The 19601-nt window shown below is 37.4% G+C and overlaps 1 protein-coding gene across 14 annotated transcripts in view; it reads right to left on the reverse strand.

Annotated features, from left to right (window-relative positions):
• The window catches only part of PTPRM (protein tyrosine phosphatase receptor type M), a 442640-nt gene that overhangs the window by 183576 nt on the left and 239463 nt on the right, over window positions 1-19601 (reverse strand). The window lies entirely within an intron of this gene.

Genomic DNA, 19601 nt, shown 5'->3' on the forward strand with positions numbered 1-19601 from the left:
CAGGGGGGAAATAAGTGATTTAGGCAATGCTGCAAATAATATTCACACAACACATAATCATCAAAATTCTTGCAATGGTTCCCATTTAAGCCCCTGATGTACCAGTGTTAGAGGTGTATTGCCTGTTTCTTTGGGCAAGCAAATGGAATCTTATATCCTTATCTTAAAGCTTTTCCAAGTGAAGGGAGTCTTAAATCCTTCTAACTTTTTGTTTGCATCTTTACTTGAAGCTAGGAGAGGTTCCACGTAAACAAAAGCTTCACCATTCCTTTGGCAGGTTTCTAACTCTGCGGAACAGTTGTTGTCTCAGAAATGTAGAAAAGGTGCTAAGTAAATAAAATACTCTGTGCTACCAGCTTGTTCAAACTTGAATGGAATGATTCTACTTTCACACCTGCCTTTATTTACTAGCTTTGCAGGTCAAGAGATAAGTCTGGTTAGATTCTCCAAGGCAATGCTGTCTTCATTCTCAGGAAATACTATTACTGGCACGTGAAATTTTCAGCCCATGGGGAAAAAATAAAATTCAAGGAATCTTTTGGAATCAGACCTGGTGTGAACACAAGAGAGACTAATATTATACGACACCTCCATTGTCATGCAAGGAGCCCTATTTCTCAGATCAGTCACAGCAGAAATACCTAAACTGCTGTAAAGGAGGAGATAAGACAGCTTAGGTTCAGTCCCTAGAGATAGTGCCAAATGTAAACTCTCAGGTGTCGTAATAAGCTTTATCTTCACAGACCCAAGTCCACTGGGGAACAGTATCTGGTTTTTAATGTAAAACTCCTAAGCTGCTTTGTGACTGCCCAACTCTTTTGTATGGATGGTCTCAAAGACTTAAAAGTCAGCATTTACAAAGGAGATTTTCTGGGAAAAAATACATTCAAGCAAATCTCTCCTTAGCATTCCTATGGAAATCCTGACAATTTTTCAAATTGAAAGCATTATGTCACTGGAAGTTAAAACTATTTTGCTTGTTCCTTCCTCTAAGGACAGTCATCAGGGAAGGATATGACAACAGGTTCAATTCTCTTGAGAAGGAAAACACCTGCTACATAGTATCTCAATTGCAGAAGAGACAGATAGGCTGTGAAAATGGTAATTAAATGGCCACCATAAATTCATAACACATTCAGATTATTTTTTCCAGGTGCAGAAGAAAGAATACATTTCTTTTTTTTTTTTTTTTTTTTGCAAATGTGGACTCCCTAGGACTGAAGTGATGCATCAGAGCTTTGGCTCAGAAAATTGCACAAAGAAAATCTGCAAGGAAAAGGAGACAGTGATGCAAGCTCCTTCCATCTTCCAGTGGCGAGATGGATGCCACCTAGTCCTGATGACACTGGGTGTTTGACTTCTTATTTCCTAGTACAGAGATTAATTGTGTTAGAAAATCTAAGCACACTTGTCAGAGGCAGAGAGTGTCCAGCAGATCTTCAGCCTTGTAACTGCAGGCAACCATAATACCACTCACAAAACCTTTGTGAAATGTTTCTTTTAGATTCAGTTATCACAAATGACAATCCAAAATGCAGTTTTGTTTTGTTAGTAGAGAAGAGGAGAGAGAGAGTGAAAAATCTTAAAAGGATTTCAGTTGTAATACTTTGTTATTTAGCAGGACAATAAAGATTGTGGCAGTAGATAATTTGTGCTTGGTTTTACAACACATAGCCTGCTGATGGACTGCAGTTTCAACTTTGTCCCATCCATCCTTTGCAAAAAAATCAATACATTCAATACATATGCTAACCTACACTTACTCAAAAGAAGTATTTAGCTTACTACTGGAACAGCATATTAAAATTTTTAAGACCCATTTGCCCAACAAGTATGTAAGTGGTGGTTAGACATAACGCCAGCAATAATTGTGGCACAAGAGACTGCTGTGCTGTTAACTGAGATTTGTGAACCGGCAATGGAATCAAAACTGTTCTCTCAACCCTCCCAACCCCCCTAATCCTTGATAAAAGGATAAATATTGATGACATGGTATTTTTCTCCCTGGTAATACCATTGCATGGTTAATTATTTGTAATTAATTTAATACTGGTGCCCAACTAGGACTTGGGAATGTTATTACTGCACTGGCCTACAAGAGTGACTGTCATAATTACCACAAACAAGATGACAAAGATGACAGGATGCAACTATGTTTGTACATTGCTACACCTGAAATTTTTTAATTATCAGTTTTCCTACCCCTATCCCAGGGGCTGAGTACTACTCTATACTGATATGATCCATCTGATGACACACAATGTCTTAGCAACTCTGCATACTTAGAAATAACCATGCAATTCTACCTGACTTTCTTCTACAAGGTAATATACACATGTTTGTTATTTTGTAGGGGAAGTATTTAATTATTGTTTCTTCTGCTGAAAAAATTAAATGTTCTAAAATATTGAAGTCCACAAAACCCCCATATGATCAGAAACATACTTTTTCTGAAACACTTAAAACTTCTGCTTGTACACTTAAAACTGTGGCTTCTACTCTCCATGCTTCATATAGATTTATGTATTTGGCTGCTTTTTCTTCAAACTCAAAAATGTCAAGAAAATATATAAATTTTGTACATAGTGTGTAGACCTGCACAATACAAAGTGAGTACAAAATGTAAGGAAAATTAAGCCTGCTTAAAACAGTACTGTTTCACAAGCAGTTCAAAGTCGTTTTTTACAGGGGGGAAGTAATATGATAAAAGAGAGCATTTGCCTCCATGTTCACAATTTATTTCAGCTATTAAATGCTGAACAAGAAAAGGACATCTTTGACTACAGAGCTCCCCTAATGTACCCCACATAGTATCAATGAGATCAATCTGCTAAATACAGGCTGCAAGTGACAAACTAAGAGGGGCACCAGAGTCCTGGCAAAGTATTTTGGTGATGGTGTTTTTTTTTTCCCCTTGGGTGTTTTTGGGTATTTTTTTGTTTGACTGGGGGTTGTTTGGTTTTTTTGTTTGTGGTTTGGGTTTTTTTGTTGTTGTTGTCTGGTTTAACTTGGTTTTGGTTTTTTTTTTCCACAGATAGAAAAAGAAATGTTGCAGGTAAGCAATTGTGCATATGAAAAGAGAAAGAGAGACAAAACAAAGATAGGAAAAGATTGAAATATTCAAGAATACAAAAGCTTACACAAGGCAGTAATGTAAAGAAGAAAAGAAGAAAATAACAGATAATGTAGTGAAAACAGCTTGACATGTATCATCCTGTTTGCTAAATAAGAAGTGAAAATAAAAAGCAGTAGTAGGAAAGAAAAAATAAAAATGAAGTCTATCTAATATAGATACGCCTTAAACAAAGCATTTTTAACAACTTACACCCAGCTACTTTTTTATAAATTACACACAGTATGTTTGTAAAAGATGTTTGATTCCACAGCTATATTATAAAATCAAATACCCTTTACAAACAAATTGTGCATAATTTATAAAATTCATTTATTTCATAATAGAATTGAGAATAATATTGTGCACTTTCATAAGATTGAGGGGGATTGTTATCCAAGAATGAATGCCTACAAGATCTCTTTACACTCACTATAAACTACTGAGCATTTTTATGTTGCTCTACCAACTGACACTTGGCTTCTTCTATAAATAACTATGGTAAACATAACCTTATAATCTTTTTGGTAGGTATGCCACCATTAACTTTTTGCAACAATAAAACATCTCTGCTGACAGCTCTTTCATGTTTTAGGGACAAGAATATCCCATTTACATTGATCAGGAACTGGGTTTTTTAAAGGCCATTTGAAACCAAAGATGCATCAAAGCCTTATAAATAGAATAAGACACTACAACTTTTACTGTAAGAAATCCAGAATGTTGTAATCCCATTTCTATTCTACATGTCATCTGTGATACCCATCTCCCACCTTCAATATGCTCAGCTCCTTTGAGTATCTCCCATACACTGGCTAGAAAAGAGGAGACACAAGCTGTGGCTGCTTCTGGGCTCCATCCTGGCTTGCTGGTATGTGAATTGTAGCTCGCTGCTGAAGGCCCACATGAAATCAACTAACTCAAACTCTAACACAACCTAACCCTCCAGATGCCAATCTGGGTCTTCCACAAAGATGCCAAAGGATATGAGAAATCTCACTATTTATGCAACATTCACACTATTGCTTGAAAATTTCCTATTTTCCTCTATTAGTGAGGGAAGGAAGGAACATACAGGCAGATGACCAGGATGATATTTAAGACTTGTTTTCTTAGGAAGCCAGTAAAAAAGTCAGGTGTAAACTTTTAACTTATTTATGAGTCAGAAAGTTTAATTCTAATCTTGGACATGTAATATACCACACAGAAGACAAGGAGTACTTCCTTTCTTCATTTTACCATTGAAAAGTTTTATTCCTACTGAGTAATGACTCAGTCCCTCAAGGAACCAGATACTATTGATCTCACTTCACACGGCTTTATGCTCTTAATTTAAACCCAAGCAGCAATATCACTAACTTCAATGATGCTGGTCTAAACTGAACTAACCTAAAGCTTTACATCCTCCAGGGCTTTGAGACCGACTTCATTACTAAGCAGTACAAAACAGGGATGCCTCCTACCTTCTTTCTGGTCTGCTCACAACTTGCCTTTAAAATGAATGCAAACCACAGAGAAATTGTGAGGTTACTAATCCCACAAAATAGTCCACAAAGCCACTATTCTGAGATCTGGTAGTCAGCATGGAAAAACTGAATAAAAGATAAATAATTAATTTTCAGAGAGTGAGCTATACATTCAGCTGCTTACTACAACACTCCTCACCATTGCCAAGTTGTTTACAATCATATATAAGTACTCTTTTTCTTTAGAGTATTTCCAGTTATTTTAACTTGAGATACAGGAATGGAGAAAGCATGATATATTGGCTTGCAAAAAGCTAAACAGATTGTCCCTACCTCCATCAGAAATAAAACTGTGCTCTCATCTGCATCGATCCCCAGGGCCATCCTTCCCATCACCACTTTTCTGTAGCCAGAAACACACTGCAGTTCCTCTCCTGACCATGTGAGGAGGCTTAGCTCTTCTTCATCTTTGCAACACAGCTCTCCCCTGGGGAAGAAGTGCCTACTCATTCTCTAAGCAACTGTATTGTGTATAAACAACTAAAAATCATTAAAAAAGAAAGTTGCAGGTATGGATTTCAAGAGGCAATTTCTGCTGTTAACAAATAATGAACAAACCATTTCAAGTGCAGAGCTTGTTCTGTACTATCCTGCTACTGATCTGTTCTTAGTTTGAGTACTTTCTTCCAGTAATCACCTATTCAAAGCAATGAGGGAAGAAGGAAGAGGGTGAGAGGGAGATGGGGAGAAAGAGGGAAGCAGAGGAAAAAAGGTAGAGACAGAGAGGCAGAGGGGGTGGCTGTGTAAAATCCTGCAGAGAAGAGAGATGCCAGTTAGTCACAAATTATGTGGGAAGTTTTTATCATGAAAACCACCCATCATCAAAATTATCTAGGTTTATGAAATATTTCTCTTCAGTCTTGTTTACAGATATTTATATGGTAAGACTTTTTCCATCTTTCAAAATCTGTATTAAAATACCTTATTTCCATCAGAGTAGCTTAGAGTAACATCCATTGGTATGCAGTGTAGCACAAAGAAATAATTTTGGTTTATTTCAGTTTAAAGGACAAATAGGAAATCAACTTAGATGTTCAGGTTTTTACATTTGTCATGCTGTGGAGGTGTTTGTGCTTAGCAGAGCTCAGAGGACAATGTGTAACTCTTAGTACAAAGAGCTTATGACCTAAACTGGTCTTGCTCATAAAATATAATAATGAAAACAGTTAATAGCTGGTCTTGCAAAGACCATTTTTGTTAGATGCCATGTGTCTGATATAACAACACAACACTGAATATTTCAGTCTTGTAACTTTAATTTCTGTCCTGGCTTGATCAAGATAAGATCAGTTCTAAATTGCTTTGGAATATTAGCTGGGTACCACAAATTTATTTTGTATTCTCTCAACCATAACTCATTAGATGGAACTTGCTTGGTATCAATAAGTCACTACGGCTTTTGTGTGTGTGCACGTGTGTGGGAGTGTGCGTGTGGCTCAATACCCTGCTGCTAGGCTATTTAGTGATAAAACCTGATATAATAAAATATTAATTACAGCTGAAAGGTTGGGTGAGAAATATGAACTCAATTACAGTCCCATATTGTGAACAAAGGGCACGGTGAAAAAACCCTTTAGCTATAGATGTTTGGGATAATGAAAGAACAACTTGAACATTAGACTCAAACTGAGTGCTCCCTAAAAGGCCACCTGTTATAAATCTTCACATCAGGCATAGAATTTCAAGTAAATTAGGTCAAGATGAAAGACTTTTGCTGCTAATTTTTATACTTAACTAATTTAAAGCTTTATCTGAGTATTTTTTTTCTTTGATGTCACTGCAATTTAGCAATTAGAAATTTATAACAAGCACAAGGACACAGCAATTGTAATGAAAGTTTAGATATATATAGGATGCAAAATGATATTGTGGCAAGAATTAGCAGTTTATTTGAGAAGTCTTCATTTCAGTCAGATTGCCAGTTTCTCAGAACCAAATGTAAGCAGATGTGGATATACCATCTTAGAAAGTATCTTTTTTGGTTTTTTTGTTTTTCAAAAAATACCAGCAGTGGAATGTAAGTTATTCTAAGACTTCTTAATACATACATTTTTGTTCATCTGTTTGATTTACTTGAGTGTAAAGTCAGATGCATTACCAAAGACCTAAAAGAATGTGACAACATTGCAAATAAGCACAACAGTGATCCAAAGTTAGTGCAAATCAAATAACATGACCTTGAAATTCTATGCTTAGTAGCGAATCATAAGGACTAAGAAATCTTATCTATTACTGCAGGCTAAAATGTGCCACTAGATCGTAAAATAAGATTCTCTGATTGTCTGATGAACTGTGCTCTCTATTAACATTGTTTTCTATTTCAACAAATTTTGCTGAAACTATGGCAATAAATTTTGGTACCAAGCCAGAAAACAGACTTCCAATGAATTTACATTTATGATACTTGGAACAATTCAAAGACCATTTCAAAGCTTCTTAATCAGCTTTATGTACTTTGCTTAATTTCTTTTTAAAAAGAACACAGAAAAAATTACAAGTTCATAAGTATAAGATAAAAGTATCTTGGTACAGCAAGCAAAGTGCTTTTATAAGCCAATATTCCACCCTTTAACTCACCAGTTTTCAGGTTGCCAAAGCTTATTTACAGAACAACAGGAAAGCAAGGAAAAAGGAGTAAAGTCTTGTCACAGTTTAAAATAAATTAAAGAAAGCAAAACTGTCTAAAATAATTTAGTCTAAAAAAGAACAAAGTTAGAGGGGATTTGAAGGAAATATTCAAAATGGAAAGCCATGTCAGGGCTGACTATTCCTCTCTTTTCAATCTCAGAGAAAGGAAATTCTGATGCACAATGGTACTGCAGTACAGATTCGTGAGGAAGATATGAAAGGAAATTCGAGGAGTACATGCAAACCAATACGTAACAATCTGAAAGATCACACAGCCCATCTTAGAATCAGAACTATCACTTCTGCAAGTGTATTCTTAACTTTCTGATACACAAAGACAGCTCACTGCTGCTTGAAAATTGCCTACGACTGGAATGCAAAGATTCATTACAACACAACTTCAGCTCCAGCAAAATTGTTGAAGGCACCTAAACCATCAGATTTCACCTGGTTCCACCCTGCTATGTGAGCCAGGAAGCAACAAAGAAACAGACTAGGTATTTTTCTTATTATAGAATAAGACGGAATGCTGTTACCCTGTCTTCACAAATTATGTAGAAAATAGATCTAGCAATGTCTGAATGACCAGTTTACTTTGATTCTTAAGAAAAGAAGAAGGCCAATTCCTACCTAACAGAGGCAATTGTACTTCTTTAAGTCTAAATGGGATGAACATGTCATGTCATCTCTACTAAGCAGTTCTGAGATTCAAGTATCTGTTTTTAAATTAATGCTATAATATGTTATTTTCATTCCACACTCTTCAAGGTAGATACAATAAAATAGATACATTCTACAGTCTACAGGGTCTGAATATGATACAATAACATACTCTACTGGAGTTAAAAGACATGGAGTAACACAAAAACCCAGCAGTCTTCATACAACAATCTGCCCAAGTAATATCTACTTTCAAAGAAATCCAGGGTCACTTTCAAACAAGATTTCTTCCTCAATAGCCATGAAGAAGATCAATAGCTACACAAAGTTAAATCAGAAAAGCAATGAAAAACCACATTGAGAAAGTATGTGATGTCCTTAAGGAGTAGGAACATCCCTCAGATTTAAATCCATGCATAAATGATAAAGACACACTCTTGCTCAGCCTCTTGTATTCAACTCCCAGTTTATGCATGTTATATGTGATGCTGCCTCCTAGAGCAGTGGTTTTTATTCTGTTCTCCACAAACTTGTAGAAAATGCAGTTTGCAGGAGGTAAGAAAAACATATAGCTTAGGGACTTCAAATCACAACAAGTAGATCTGCATGTACACTGAAATATCTTCAGGGTTTTATAAATTTAAAAAGTAATTTTATTAAGAGAAACGATTATAAAGATTACAAGTAAGTGATATTCTAGTTCAATGTTTTCTAGTAAACAACAGATTACTGCAATGCTGTAACTATGCCCTGGAGAGTGCCCATGAGGTGTGGACAGTCTGCAAATGCACCAATGCTCATGGGCATGACTATGGCCAGTTGCAGAGCTTTTACTTATGAATGTGAATTAATATGCACATGAAAATTGATCAAGGAGCCTGAATATTACACAGAAATTAAGAAGTAGGGTTTAGAGCAGGAGATCTGCTAATGGATTAATAACACTGTTAACAGTAAATATATCCTACATCTTCTACAAAGCTGTGCACTGGAAATTGACTACTGAATTGAGCTGAGGAATTAAGAAAATAGATATATTAAAATGAGCAGTTTACAAGTAGAAGGAGAATGCTTATTTTCTCCCTTTATTCAAGGATGCTTTGCAATCTGCTGGTTTGTGTACAGTACAGGAAGAAAAATATTTGCTGAGGCAGCTGACTGAATACACAAGCCAATTTCAACAGGTTTTTTGATTCAAAGCTTGAAAACTGTTTACTGCTCATTAAAGCACTCACAGTGGATATGAAGTTTTTCATCTATTCATCTAGTGAGAGGATTCAAAGTAGAGCATGGAGAGACTACCTCAAAGAGATGCACTACAGTTGTTTAAGATGTGTCCATTTTCTCCTGGCCATTTTCTCCAGATGGTCTGTTTACATGGGAAAATTGGTGGGAAGCAGCACATGCCTGTGCTCCAGCTGCAACTGCAGAAGCCAGTGTTATCACTTAAGCACCCAAGGCACAGGCACATTTTCTCCTGCCAGCTCTTCTGCAGCAGAGCAAGGCCACAACAAAAATAACCACAACAGAATCTAGCCTCTCAATGCTATCGTCTCTTTCCACAACTTAAATGCAGTGGGTTCTGGTCAGCAATTTGGAAATGGAGATTACTATGCTCATTTTCATTCTTTCTTCCCTACAAAAAAGCTCTGCAGGGCACTTAAATCAGCAGTGCAAAATGATGCACAAAAACAAATCAGTTTTTGTGGCATTGTCCCCAGTTTTCAGGACTTCTGTGGATAAATACAAGGTTGACCTTCTATTCTGTAAGTGAAGGTATAACTCTTCCTCCTCCCTGCACTGGGAATGACTCTGGTAGGATTAGGTGGCATAGAAACCTTGGCAGCACGACATTGTACATCTCTTCCCACAGGAAATCTGGCTGTAGATAAAAGATTCTGCACAGTTCAGGATTAGCACAACTGTTAAATACAGATGAGATTTTGGCCTTGTGCTTCTACTACCCTACGAGGCTCATCTTGAAAACAGCTTCAACTCCAGATGGGACAATGCAGTTAATTCATCTGTCCTCATCTGATTTCCCCATGGAACTTTCTCCCTAAATTCAACATTTTTATAATGCCTTACACATCTATCCTACCACTCTCTGATGCTGTTTTAGGCTGAGGCTTTTACATTTCTCCTGACTAAAGAGCTGCTGCTCTCAGTTGTAGAGCCCAGTAAGTGACTCTAATGTTTCTTTGTGTCATTTAATGTAATCCAGTTGAGCATATTAGCTTTTACTTAGCAATGCTTTAAAGTCATGATGCTTGTTGTAAATGCCAGTGATTTCCTTTCCTACTCAAATGAACAGCATAACAGAAAGTTTACATGTTAATATTCAGCAAAATGAATACTCCTTCAGCATCAAGTGTGGGGAATGACAGTGTTTCACTTGGAGTGCATCTATAGCTTTTCCTCCTCTTGCCATGCAGCATTCCTCTTTATCCTTTTGTTTCCCTTTAACATTACTTACTATCAAATAAAAGCATTTATTTGCTTGCTTGCAATGTGTGATCAAAACGCTTTAGTACAAATGGCTCAATGGTTCAGAATGGTTAAATTAAAAATTTATACTGAGAGCTAGGAATTGCCCCAAATTACTTTGTTCTGAAAACCACAGTCCTCCTACTGTACATTTAAGTATTAGCAGCATATTTTCTTTTAATGCAGCCATTTAGTGTTTGCTAGTGAATAAAGGGCTCATACAAACTTGCTCAAAATGCACAATATTGAAGAAAAATTCAAAAGGTCAATTGCAGTATGGAAATGCACCATTGTCAAAGAATCTGTAGAAAAGGCAATTAAAGGTGTACTGATTACTACTGTGTTGTAACTTAAATTATTACAAAAATCCCGTTGACTGTTTGCTCCTTGTCATGCAGACAACTCTGATCCATGTGATAATCTTGACAAAAGTTTGTGCTCCTTTGGGGGTTGTCATGTACAGAACACTGAAAAACATTTGGCATCATAGTGCTATGTAACTTTAACTAGCACCACCTTCCTGACAGGTACATATACCTGTTTTAATTCACCACTGCCTAGAGTTATACATATGGCCTCTGAACTAAAATTGCCCTCCTTCCCCTCTGAAGTTTATTCCTCTGATGCATTTTTAAAAAGCAACCATTTTTTCTCTTGGCCTTAACTGGCTAGTTAAAAAACAAGTTGAGTTCTTTCAGCTCCTCCATATGTAACACAGGTTTTCCATAATCATTTATGCCAAAACACTCCACTGTTGTAGTACAGAATTGATATTTCTTCATAGATCAGAACAAGGTGTAGGAGCTCACACGAGGTCCGGCCAGTGTGAACTCCTATGATGCTGACAGCCTGTCACCTTTGCTGAAACCCCACCTGCTGAGTACAGTCCATTTGCCTATTTCACAGCCATCCTGTGTTTTGATGATTCACAGTCATACTGTGAGCCATACACACACACTTTCTTCTCCTCTGTTATTTCCAAAAATGAGCCTCAATCTTACAACATGCATCCTTCTTATTAGCTCATAAAAGGCAAACTTTGCAGCTCATCCTGAAGGCTATTCAGTATTTTCTGTGCAAGATTACAATCCAGTGCTGCAGGCAGGATTACTGTCAAATGGATCAAAATGTGTTATATTTTAGATCTATAAACAATACAGGCACTGGGTCACTTCTCAGTTGATAATTCAGTATGCTACTATACAGCACAGTGAACATGTATATGTATTGTAGTCTCTGTTTCAGAGCCCTTATGAACCACTTAGAAATAGGTATTTAATTCAAATACTTATGAAAGAAAAGGAACCGAATCTTGAGAATCACAAAAAATAGAAAGTATATGGCATAGCTAGAGCACAGAAATATTGATGTGCAACACTGCCAAGGCTTCAGCACTAGCAGAGGCCAAGCAGATGGGGCTTCCAGTATGACCTACAAGTCTGACCTGGGAGTTCATTTAGTCAGACGGGTGAACAAAGACCAAAGGTGACACCATACTTTTCACTTGGGACACCTCACTTTGGCATCTAGAATTTGAGAGGAAAAATACTGATGGGAAAACCTTCACAAAAACAAAGAACTGAGGTAAGATTATAGGCTACAGTAATTTCACACGGACAAGTATATGGGAATTGCACATACCTAATACACATTAAGGTCAACAGTGAAAGCTCCCAGAGAGAGCAACGGGTTATATGTGCCTGACAATTCCTAACCACAGTTTTACAGGAATTCAGAATGGGTCATTCACCATTGTGGGTACAACTAACATATATGTGATGTGATGCTGTCAGAAAATTACTTTGAAATGTCTCCACAAAGTACATCCCCACATAATCCTGTTCCACAACCACCAGGATAAACATAGCTGGTCCATATACTACGCCTTTAATCCTTCCACAGCACACAGTAAAATGAAAACAAATCCCTGGAACACTTCAGTAAGCATAGAGCAACAGCACCTCTTTCTCACATCTTTAAGGAGTGCTCTGGTTGTTCTGCATTTGAGCTTGGGTATGTTTAAAATGAGTACTCCTTCAAAAATCATGCAATGCAGTAATTTCCACTGACATTCGTAATTCCTTCACTCTGGTCCCTACATTGAACACCTCCTCACAAGGCAAGCACCCAGAAGGACATTTGAGCCCCCTACACACTCCGTGGGAGAAGCATGTCTCTGCAACTCCAGAGGGCTACTCTGACATGAAGATAGGATTGTACCTCTCACACTGTCTCTACGGGATGATCAATGCCCCTAATCAAGGACTTCCTGAACTCTGACAAAAGTAGATGATTACATTTAAGGACCTAAAATACACTTTATTTGGGATTTTTACTGTATAGGTCTATATCTGCTTAAAGTACAAGTGTTTGAGCTCTCTCAGGAGAGATGTGACATTCACACCAGCTTTCTCCAGCCAAACAACTCCAGCAGGTTTGCAGAAACCAGAGGCTGGAGTTAAATACTGTTTTCAAACTGAGAGACTTTCACCACACTGCTCCCACATCCCAACCATCTGTACAGCATTACTGTGGTCTCCTGCTGAGGCTGGCCTAGCATGAAAACACAAATACAAGAAAAATCAGAGAGCCAGGAGAGTGTACATGAGGTTTCAACCTTTCTAATCAAATGGAGACTCTCTTTCTTCTGTCCATTATTTTTGTTTTTATTTAAATATCATCTAAATTGTAACACACCAAAAGTTCCATGAGAAAATAACAGGGCCCTTCAGGTCTCTTGCTTGCCTGAGAGGAGCTTCAAGAACTCTGTACTTCTAGTTAGAGGTTTCTGCTGCTTTATTGGAAACATATGATACTTGAGAACAGGTTGGTGGCTCAGACTTGCTAACACTGAGCTGCTTAAAATCCATCTAAGCTATTTATGCAACACTGTCCTCCCTGTTAAAATTGTTGGAAAGGTCTCCAGCAGGGCTGTGGCACCTCTCCCCAAAATTCCCAGACATTAATCAGGGCCCATTCCCAAATGGCAATCTGTTAAGGGGTCCTAGTGCCTGGGAGCTCTGCAGTATGAATACAGACTGGTTTTAGCCAGTTGGCCTCAGCATGAGAGAATGGTCCCGGACACACAAATTTCACTGGTAAACATGCACACCTGAAGTCTGAGCCCAAGTACATAAATCTGAGCACTGAGTAGCCATTCCTCTCAAAGGGACCATGAAAATATGACCCTGTTATGTTCCTTGAATACTCAGAGACTGAGCTGTTCATTTTAGTAAGTAGATTTAAGATAAACATGTTTTATCAATTCTGACTTAAGCTGGCAATCCAGAGCCAGCAAAACAGGTGTGAGTTCCACGAGTTAATGATTCACTGGTTGAACTGTTGATGGACTTCAGCCTTCATGAGGGAGATTGGAAAAACCCAGTGCTTCAAAGGATCTTAGCAAAGAACTGGTATACATGAACTGGACTATCATGCCGCAGGAATGAAAGGTAAGCAGTATAGAGAAGACTACCATAAGGGATTTTGCAAATATATGGTCTCCACTGCAACCTACTAAAGGACAGCATGTAGAAGGAATGTAAAAAAAAAAGAGCAGAGCCTCCTACCAGTGCAGCAAATTTTTAAGTTTTTAATTAGAACCAAAATCTGTGAGAAAATATTAGTGAGTTATGAAACTGAAATTAATCTCTTAGCAGATATGGTATAATCTTTTTTCTCTTTTATCCTTCAGTTGTTATAGCTTGCTTTACTTATTATGGGTTAATTTCTATTAATTACTAAATGACAGGTGTCATTACATGCTGAGTTCTCAGTGAGAAAAATTGGTACTTGAAAAAATCAAGGATCAATACTCCTTTTACTCAGGGACTGTGAGAGAAGTCACGTTAAAAGGACCATGGAAATTTCTGAAGTAGCTAACAGGACATGTGAAGCTGCACCACGCATGTCCAGGCAACAGGTATCATAAATTCTAGTTCAAGTCACAGTAAAAAATCCAAGGACAAGTTCTACTGCAATAACATAACAAAAAAGAATTACAGCATTTTTATAGCATAAGCAATTACTGTACTGTTCCCTCAATGAAACAGAAATTGACCCTTCTGCTGTAAATAATTATACTTGTTGCTATAAAGAAGTGACAATTATGGGCATTAATAAAACCCAATCCCTTCTCTACCACAGACATCCTCAAACAACTTTACTGGCTGCCTTACAGGTTGTAAAACTATGATTTGGAAAGAGCTGACCCTACAGCACACAATTCAGGCCTTTATGCTTACAGACCCTTAAGAAATAGAAAGGATGCTCATAGCAAGCAAATCAAAGGTTCCCTTCATGCTCTTTAGAGCTGGTAGTCTCAAGTAATTTGAAAGGCTGTATTTTGAACATGGCATTCCAGAATATTATTAAGTTAGTAATGCTACTTAAACATGCATAATTACATTATTTCAACATGCCCATTTCTTTATCATAAATACACCTAATATCCAGACTGTTTTATCTGTGAGCTCTTGAAAGGCCAGAGTTCACTCTTCAATTTATTGAGAAGCTTTCCAAATTCTGCTGATTAATCTACAGTTCTGATACTTCTCAGCTGTGTCTATATGGCTTTTTTCTCATTACTGCATTACCATTACAAATTCAGGAAAGAAGGAAATTACAAAAACATGCCAGCATTACATAATATGCAAGGCAGGAATTGCAAGAGGATATAGCTAAAAAGGCAGATATTGCCGTGTCCTTATTGGCATGTGCTGGTGCCATGTTTTTGCCTGCACAGAACACTAACATCACTTATTGTGCCAATCAGCATTCTCCCATTTAAAAACTCATTTGCTCACATATCCTGAATTTATAATTATACTCATAACGTCTGCCTTTGGAATTCATGCACAGTAACTAATCCTTCACTCTTACTGTGCAACACAGAAACTCAGACAGAGATATCAGGAACTTTGAGAAGTGGATTGCAACTTTGAGGCCCAGGCCTGTGGCTACAACATACTCACAAGAGCAATGCAAGAATCTCATGGACTTTTCACAGTAATGGAAAGTATCCTGAAACTTTGGCATTCAGAGTGTTTGAAACCTTGCTGCTTTCTGAGTTTCAATGATATCTGCATGTGTTTCCAAACAACCTGCCTGGCTTGCTAGGTTTTTTTATTCTTTTTTATTTCTTGATTGTCAGTGAAACAATCAAATCTGCTGATCTCCTGACCAAGTGAGTAATTTTTGTAAAGCTAGTACATTTCAAGAATAAGGGTAGGCAGTGGCTTTTCTGGAAGGCTTTTCTTCTGAGATTGCAGAATCCTGAAAAAGCTCTCTCAGGCTTCAGATGACTCCATTTCTTCATATGGAAGCAGATGGACAATGCTGCAGGCATATGTGGCACAAGAGTGCCAATGCCTGCTGCCAGCTTACGAGGAAAGGAGTGGACAAAGCGACAGAGAAGAGGTGATGGCCAGACATGTGGAAGGCTGATCCTCACAGCACTAGTCATGCTGAAGGAAAGAGATGACGCCCTAAGACAAAGCCTCCTGCCCTGTCATGTGTGTGGCAGGCATAGGAAGGCAACTGTGACCTCTGCTTCACACATAGCATCAGGTGGTTCTGTGGGGAACTGCTGAATTACATACGAGTCTTTGCATTTCAAGGTGACCCCCTCAGATTAACTCACTCCATCCTTCTACTGTCAGTGGGTAGGAATTAGGTGTCGCCTGTCATTAATTTAAAAATTATTACACTCTGAGTGCTGTTGAAATGGCTAAACCACATACAGAATTAAGTACTCCTTGAACTTGGGCTGACAAAGGTTTCTTTACACCATTTCAACTTCCTGTGAATCATGCTGTTCCTATGTCAGCGACCATGTGCAGACAACCTTCATTCCAGCTGTGACAATGAAACAATTATTTACATGATGCCTTTAAAGGTCTGGATAAGCCAATAAGAAATGAACATTTCTGTGAAATTTAGGCAATCTCATGTGTCACTCTGATGAGGTAGTAGAAAGGAGTGCTTATCGCTTTAGATAACATGTAGTTTGAAATTTCTACAGTAGTTTCCAGTTGTACTGCAAAATACTTATTATTTTATTATGGCCTTGTGAAGTATAATAAATGCTACTTCTTTGAGGTAGAGACATTAAAAGTATGTGTCAAAATTAAGCACTTCAAGTAAAGAGATGTTTGCTTTATTTTCCCAGTAGGGTTCTTATTTATGCAATTGGAAGAAGTTGGGCACACAGGTGATAAAGGGCATGCATGGAGATTACACAGATTGCATTCACTATAGAATGCTTAGCTTTCAGCTTACATAATTCAAAGTTTACTTGCTTCCTTCTGCATGTTTTCTTTAAGATACTTTAAAATTATACTACCTGGCAATTGCTACAGTTCTCTCCCTCTCATCGTGTCTGGGCTTTGCAGCCCCAGATGCAGCTGGACTGAACCCATATACTCAGAGCTTGGAGCAGGAAGTACTTTGGTGTCCCAAATGCCAAGTATTGCATCTACAGGGATTTGCTAGCTGACACATTTGGTCATCCTGTTCTTTCATTTCAGACTGGAATAGGAAAGCACCAAATGTCTGTGGTGTCTTTAAGAATAGAAAGGCTGGCTAAATGGGCCATTAACTGGCCTGAAGAGTTTAATGGGGCAAATCCAGCTGAGCCAAACTCTGTAATAATGTAGCATCAAAAACAGATCATGAGGCAGAGTCTGGATGGTCTTGCCTTCTTTCTTATCCATTTTGCTCCTTTTCCAAGTCAGCTCCTCACAGAGACTTGCTGTCACCAGGTAGTTCCAGTATTATTTGAGCCAAAATCTTTGGGATGTTTACTATTACAACATTTTGAGGATGTGGCACAGAATAGCAGGAAGAGGGTGGTATGGGGACAACATTTTGCTGCTTATGTAAACAGATAAAAGAAGTGGAAACACTTGACCTTTGTCATGACAAGACTGAATAGAAATAGGCGCAACAAAGAAAACTTCATTCTCCTGCTGAAGTTAAAACCTTGCAAGACAACTTTTTTCACAGGAGGTCACAAGATCCTTTTATAATGCAATGTGACAAACAATCTAAAGTTCTTTCTAACATAGATGAATGTATAAATAGCACTTAACATTCCTGCGTATGAGCCAGATCTCTGCAATAAATTAGCATTCCTTGGTTGAGTATATGGCACTGACCAATTTATACATTTGCAGAAAATTTGGCCCTAGAGTCTTCTAAACATTAGGATAACTTGCCCTGGAGAAGTAAAATATACAAACTGTATTGCCTTGGAAGAGTGAGTCCCCCCTCAACAGATGTTGAAGAGCCCTCATAGAAAATATATTTGCATTTGTATGCTTTTCATGCAAATTCTTCAAAATTTTACAGACTCTTAAATTCAAATATCTGAGAACAAAAAGAGTATCTGCAATAAGACATATATTTCCACAAAGGGATCATCTAAAATTAAACATTTTTTGTTTCATTTAAGCCTTGCAAATGACAATCATTCTAAAAGTCAAAATAGGTTAGCCAGCTGTTAAAAAAGTACATACATTCATCATTACTGAAAGCATTACTGCTTTAAACATATATAATTCCAAAATAATCTCCTTGAAACAAAGACAGCAACAGACATAAAACATGCTGGACCTGAAACTGGAGACAAAGCAAGCAGTATTTGTTGTATTAAAAATCTGACAAAATACATTTCAATCATGTCCAGTCCTATGAATTCTAAAACAACCTGGAATGCCATTTGGCCTTCATTATTATTGTGTACTTAATCATTGTAAACAGAGCTTTCCGAACATTTCCATAAACTCTGGTTTTGTGAATCAACATTTAAGCAATCAGCATTACACCTTCTCTCCTTTGATGCTGTGCTGCTTGTGTGCAGCTTCTAAGTGGCATAAAATATCAGGATTTTTCTTATTTAAGAAGAGAAAAAGAATTTAATCACAGGAAAAAAAGCTGGACTTCAGAATGACCTCAGGTATCAGCTTTGTTGATGTGAATGGCAGAATTTGTGCTCTCCTTTTCTATCTCAGGAATGGAAGAATTTTATGTGTCATGGTTTATGTGTTGATCAATAAAACAACAACTGTCTTTTACACTGAAAGTTAAGAGCACTTTCAGATATCTGCATTAACCAAGCCAGTAGCTGTAGCAGAATCAATAGACAAGGCATCTTGCCTACTGGTGTGGATAAATGAAGTATGACTAAACTTTCAACAGCCAATGAATACAGATTAAGATGATAAAATCCATATGCAGAATATGTTTTGCAAGCAGTGTGCCTGGGAGTGGAATGTACTATAAAATGTTAGAAGTATTAAGAAATTCTAACTTCCATTTCCACTCTGCTTCACTCAGCATTTACACGCTAAGTTTGCAGTCAGGCTTCATTTTTTTTAGGACCTGTTGCAAAGGACCTCGGTAAATTTGCTGCTCTGTGTTCATCTGTCAGTTCTATAGCTTCGTGTCACTTTAAATCTTTCCTCCTATTTCCCTAGCCACTCATCCACACATTTAGCACACTTTCATCTCCTAATGAGCTCCTTTCTATTGTCAGTGAAGTTTCTGTTATGTCACTACTGCTATAGAAGCCAATCATCTTTAGTTCACCATGTAGATAAAAAGAATGAAACAATTTTTTTATTAATAGCCTAATACATTCATGTTTAAACAATGACTCTAACTTGTATCATTTTCATCCAGATGCTTGAATACAGAAGGACTACACTAGAGCTTTGTGAGATAAAGTTAGACAAATATAAAATAATTCTGTTTCTAATCCAATCTGCTAAATTTGTTTCATTAAATGTGCTCTACTATTTGCTGCTTTTTCTCTTGGGTGGTTCAGACTTCTGCTCCATTTTGTTTGTAAAAAGGTGTCTGAATGAACGACTGGATAGCATTTCCAAAATGCAGACCTATGTACATACAATATATATAATTAATAGTAAAAAGTCTTAATTATACGAATTGTATGAATATTCTGAAGAAACCCAAAGAACATTTGTTTTCTTTCATGCAAATACAAGCATACCAGATCTGTATTTCCCAGATGAAGAGAAATTACCAAAAACTTCAGCATCAGGATGAAAATATATGATAGCCACTCAGTATAGATGGAAACACTTCCTACAGTAATGAAAGAATTAAGGAGGATACACAGTTGGCCAAAAGGAAAAACATCCTATAAATGTGAGTCCAGAACTCAA

The sequence above is a fragment of the Lonchura striata genome, chromosome 2 (assembly GCF_050655825.1).
Source record: "Lonchura striata isolate lonStrDom1 chromosome 2, ASM5065582v1, whole genome shotgun sequence".
In the NCBI taxonomy this organism is placed as follows: domain Eukaryota; kingdom Metazoa; phylum Chordata; class Aves; order Passeriformes; family Estrildidae; genus Lonchura; species Lonchura striata.